Consider the following 5,535-nt stretch of genomic DNA (forward strand, 5'->3'; position numbering starts at 1 on the left):
TTCTTGAAATTTATATTAGAGGCAGAGAAAACCCAAAACTTTGGCAGCAGGCTTCTGATTAACCACAGAACTGTTCACATTTAGGTAACCCCCTTACTTGAGTCATACTTCTTCAGGTTTTTACAACCCAGAGTCATACCTGTCTATGCTCACATTTCATGTTTTAGGCAGCTATTTGCCCATGCAAGGCACACTCTAGCCATAAAAGTGACATCTTCCTTGTTCTCACTCTGCATCTTCTATGATTCTGCACTCATCTCTGCTCCTCCTCCATTCATTCCTCTCCCCTGTCTCCTCACAGGAACTTCTATGGATGGATAATCCATTTGGGTATATCCAAGGATAAGTGGCCAGTAATGGCTCATTCTCCAGCATCCAAATGCCTCACAATATTGTGATCCTAGGCAATGTCCTCAATGTATCCCTTCAAATAGAATAAAATAAACAGAACACAAGAGAAGCCACCATACAAGCAGGAGGCTTTCTACTGCCGAGATTCCAAATAGATTAAGCTTGTCAATTCTGCCACCTTTGCTCCAGGTACTGTGAGCTCCCAATGGGATGAAAGGTGAGATGCTTTCTTGAACTGCTCAATTGACCTCGTCCCATCAACTGATGTTTCTTTTTAGGGGAATACTAGCTTTAAAAATACTCTCTGTTCATGTAGCAATTACTAGAGCTCTAGAAACAGGGTCAAAATTCTTTTCATGTTATAATTATATCTACTGCTAGCTATCATTTATTGCACACATACTATGTGACAGGCACAATGCCAGATACTTTTGGAGTCATAATTTTTCATCCTTAGCTTGCAGAGGTAGGTATTATTCATTCTGCAAATGAAGGAACTGTGGTTTAAAAAGGGTAAGATATTAAGTGCCAAATCTGAATATAATCCTATGTGGATCTGTCTTCCAAGTCTTTATCCTATTACCCTCCTTTTTATTGTCTTCTAACTTCTCACTAGTCAGCTTAACAACTATCCATTTGCATAGCCCCCTCTACTAGTTATCTATTGCTGCATAACAACCTTAGTGGCTTAAAACATTTATTATCTCACAGTTTCCACTGGTCAGGAGACTTGCTATGGCTTATCTGGCACCATTGCTCAGAGTCTTAAAATCTGCAATCAGGGCGTCAGCTGGCCTTTGTTCCTTTCTGGAGGTTGGTGTCCTCTCCCAAGCTGTAGGAAAAACTAATTTCCTTGCATCTGTAGGGCTGAGAGTCCCAGCTTTTTACTGGCTGTTGGCTGAAAGTTGCTCTCATCTCCAAAAGGACTTCGCATGGCCCTTTTCATAGGTGTTCACAACATGGCTATTGTCTTCTTGAAGGGCAGCAGTAGTGCCCCCTCTCCAATGTGCTACGATGGAGTTTTTATGTAATGTAACCTAAGCAAAGTCATGACATTTTACCACCTTTGCTATATTCTATTTGTTAGAAGCAAGTCACAGGTCCCACCTACACTCAAGGGGAGGGAATCATTCAGGGGCATGAATTATTTTGAGTCACTTTAGGGTGTTTCTGCCATACTCCCTTGGCAAAGATCTCACAGAGCTGCAGATGATTCTCACTGCAGCTGTTACTTCCAGCTGCCATTTTCCTCCCCCATCTATAAAGTGGGGAGGTTGTTATTCATCTGCTTTGCTGGGGCAGGGTGACAATTTGGCCATAAAATGCTTTGATACCCAGAATGAAAGGCTCTTTATAAAGCCAAAGTATGTTTCTTCCCCAAAGAGAAAAATATAGAAAGAAGTCATCTGTTGCTAGGGAAACCACAACCTTTCACTATGCTTATTTAGAAAAAAAGACATATTCAAGACTCTTCACTGTAGGAACAGAGATTGTGCTTTATGTTGGTAAGAATAAACAAAGAAGAAAAATATCATTCTTCTCAAATGAAAAAAAAATCCATTATCTTGTGTCTTGCTAAAAATATTTTATTCTCCACAGTTCAATTTGAAATTCACAGTCCCCCCCACCCCTGCCGTTTTCATCTTGCTTCATATGAAACTCCCTTTGAAGTCAGCAGAACCTTTGGGTCTGAACAAAACATGAGAAGCTGAAGGAAGGCTGGGCAAACTAGCAAAAACCCATGCCAATATGGCATGGCTAAGAGGCTATGGGATCTCTCCCTTCTGTCCACATTGCGCCTGGGCACGAAGTCAAGAAAGAGTTTCGGAAGATTTTTTTTTTAATACTCACAGTACATCACCAGACTCCTTGTACTATTGCTTAAATGATCACATTTTTGTACAGATACTGTGGTTCAAGTCTTAGTTTTAAAAAGGCAGTTCTATTTTCTGGTGTCTGAAATTTTAGCTAAAATGGGTTGATACAGTTTGACTCTAAAGACCGCCTTCACAGTCCCTTTAGCTCCAAGTCTTTTTCTTTGTCACATAAGTAGGATGCTTTCTCTTCAAGTGCCCTGGTGAGCAGGTCACTGAGCACAGGCTTCCAATCTGCTTGGCCAAACCACCACCGTCTCCCGAGGAAATTCTATTTAGAATCCTTTCGGGATGTTTTGTTTGTGAAAGTGTGGAGGAGACACAGGATGAAAGGAGGAGATAAGAAAACTCGAATTTTCTGACCTGGAGAAATACTGTTAAGAGTGACATTTGAATGGGGACATGAATCCTATTTAGCCTCCTGAAAACCTGCTGGAACTGTGGAGGGCATCACTTAAAGTCAAAAACTGAAAAGACATCTGGAAATTGAGGAGAATGTTATTTTGGATTGGCTTTTGTGTAGAGTCTATATACCACTGATTCTTCTGCTCTTAGTTGTTGTTGGATAAATACCCAAAGTGGATTTTATATCTTTTCTCCCTAGGTAAGAAGCTATTCAAGGTTGTTTCCACCCACTCCTTCAAAAGGCCCACGATCAGGAAGGAGCTGGGGAGACAGGCAAGGACTCATTAATCCAAGTCATCCAAAACCGATCTGCCGAGCAACTAGTTCATTGCAGAGAGTTAGCACTCAAGTGAGCTACCGATTATTAACTAATAAAAGGATCATTATTATAGTTCTTCTAATTGTCTCAGATATCCCTTTCACATATATATATTTCACATATATATATTTCACAAATATATATATTTCACAAATATATATATATTTCACAAATATATATTTCAGAAATATATATATCACAAATATATATATATTTCAGAAATATATATATCACAAATATATATATTTCACAAACATATATATTTCACAAATATATATATTTCACAAATATATACATATATTTCACAATTATATATATATTTCACAAATTATATATATGTATATACATATTTGCTCTGTATTTTATTCATTATTGTGGTGCTTACATTAAAGCTTGTTAATTCAAGCTGTTAAGCTCCCTGTAGGAAAAATCTCAAATGATTGCAGTCATATTTAAAACTGATCTTATGCTGAGAACCACATACAAATAAATATCAGTAAAAATGCATTTTTATTTCAAGATAAAAGTCAACAAGTAATATTAAAAACAGTGGTTTGCATCACTATTTTGTCATAGCCATGTGTATTATACCAAGAAAAGACTGTACTAATTAGATTTCTAATTATCATTCAACTTCAACAGGACAACAAGGTTTAAATTTATAACTTTCTATAGGAAAAAGCCATTTTAAACTCTGAATTTCCCTGCCAAGGAAATTTTACATGGGGTCATATGCATGAATTACTGGAGACTGCAGAAAATTTTATCTAGGGAATATAAAAAGGATGAGGATTTTTAAAATGTGAACATGTCACTGTACTCCAATTATGCCATACTAATTTTCAATATTATTATACTAATAACTTAGGAATCAAATATTTTGGTTAGAAGCAAGGAGCAAAAATGCTAATATTCTTCTAATTATAAGTTATGGGCAGCATAATTTGTTGCTAATAGCACCAGACACTTTTGTTGGTATTCAGTAGTAAAAGAAAAAAATTAAAACCACTCAGTTTGACATAGTTGCATACCAATAAGGCATAGCTGTTTTTAAGGTCTTCTTCAAAAGTGAACCTGACAAGCTACTCAAGAAATATTTACCACATTCTCTGCCTTATAGGTTTGCATGTTGCTGGGAGATAAAAGGCATCGAAAGGTAAATGAAATGGGCAGGAAGAACAAGAATAATTGGAAACACTTAACTGTAGTTAGCCTGTTCTGCCTGAATGTAACAGTATAGTGGCTTGCAGTGGTAAATTGACCCAAGAAACTTATTTGAGACTATCAGCTCACTATTTTAGATAGATTCACAGCCGATGTTACACTTGGGAAAAGTGGTTTCATAAACTAGAAAAGACAATTCTTGATTTTAAAAATTTGCTCAGTTTGAGAAAAATATATCTTTAAACCAAAATAAGTTTAATGATAGTTTGCACAGAAGCATATTTCTTCTTTTCAAAAATGGCTGGCAGTTGAAACAATCATTAGATTATTTGGAAATCATTTAATTACCTTGAAGCAGGTATCAAGCCGTTGGCATGAGCTGCAGATTTAGCTGTGCTAAGACATAGAAATAAGATTCATCAATCAAGGTTCTTAGCCAGCCTATTCTAATGGTTAATAATAATGTCTATTCCTGATCTCCTCCACACTGCTGCCTATGCAGTTGCCTTGAAAATATTTTATTTTATTTTTATTTTTTTTTGAGACGGAGTCTCGCTCTGTCGCCCAGGCTGGAGTGCAGTGGCGCAATCTCGGCTCACTGCAAGCTCCGCCTCCCAGGTTCACGCCATTCTCCTGCCTCAGCCTCTCCGAGTAGCTGGGACTACAGGCTCCCGCCACCACGCCCAGCTAGTTTTTTGTATTTTTAATAGAGACAGGGTTTCACCGTGGTCTCGATCTCCTGACCTCGTGATCCGCCCGTCTCGGCTTCCCAAAGTGCTGGGATTACAAGCGTGAGCCACCATGCCCGGCCGAAAATATTTTCAATAGAAATGAACAATTAAAAAGTGGAGTCTTCACTTCAGCAGCACTTACACTAAAACTGAAACATACAGAGAAGATTGGCATGGTCCCTGTGCATGGATGACATGCACATTTGTGAAGTGTTCTATATTTTTATCGAATTGTTTGTGACACAGAGGATAAATGCTTTAGGTGATGGATACTCCATTCACCCTGAAGTGATTATTACACATGCTTGTATTAAACTATCACATATACCCCATAATTATATATACTATGTACCCATAAAATTAAAAATTAATTAATTAAATGGTGGAGAAGTTTCTAATATCAGATTAGAGACTTTACTAATCTTTTTCATTGGTCCAATAATTTTATATCATTAGTCATTAACCAGTAGATTAATATAATTACAGATTTATTGTCTCTGCCTTGTTTTGCATTGTGGAAGATGTGCAGAGATGACACCAGACTTGTATTTTTCAAATCCCACGCTTATTTCATGTAAGTATAAATTCCGATGTAACACCTTACAATTGAAAGGGATCTTTGCAATCAACAAATGATAGATCTGAGATTCAGAGGGGCAAAGCTATTTGTCTCAAGTCATAAAGAGAGATA

General features: G+C 37.3%; 1 non-coding gene across 1 annotated transcript; it reads left to right on the top strand.

Moving 5' to 3' along the window:
• Window positions 1–4,963: 4,963 nt before the first annotated feature.
• Window positions 4,964–5,069, top strand: LOC129481391 (U6 spliceosomal RNA). The gene has a single exon (XR_008657397.1). It is a non-coding gene; the product is annotated as a U6 spliceosomal RNA (small nuclear RNA).
• The last annotated feature ends 466 nt before the right edge of the window (window positions 5,070–5,535 follow it).

This window comes from Symphalangus syndactylus, chromosome 4 (assembly GCF_028878055.3).
Source record: "Symphalangus syndactylus isolate Jambi chromosome 4, NHGRI_mSymSyn1-v2.1_pri, whole genome shotgun sequence".
NCBI lineage: Eukaryota > Metazoa > Chordata > Mammalia > Primates > Hylobatidae > Symphalangus > Symphalangus syndactylus.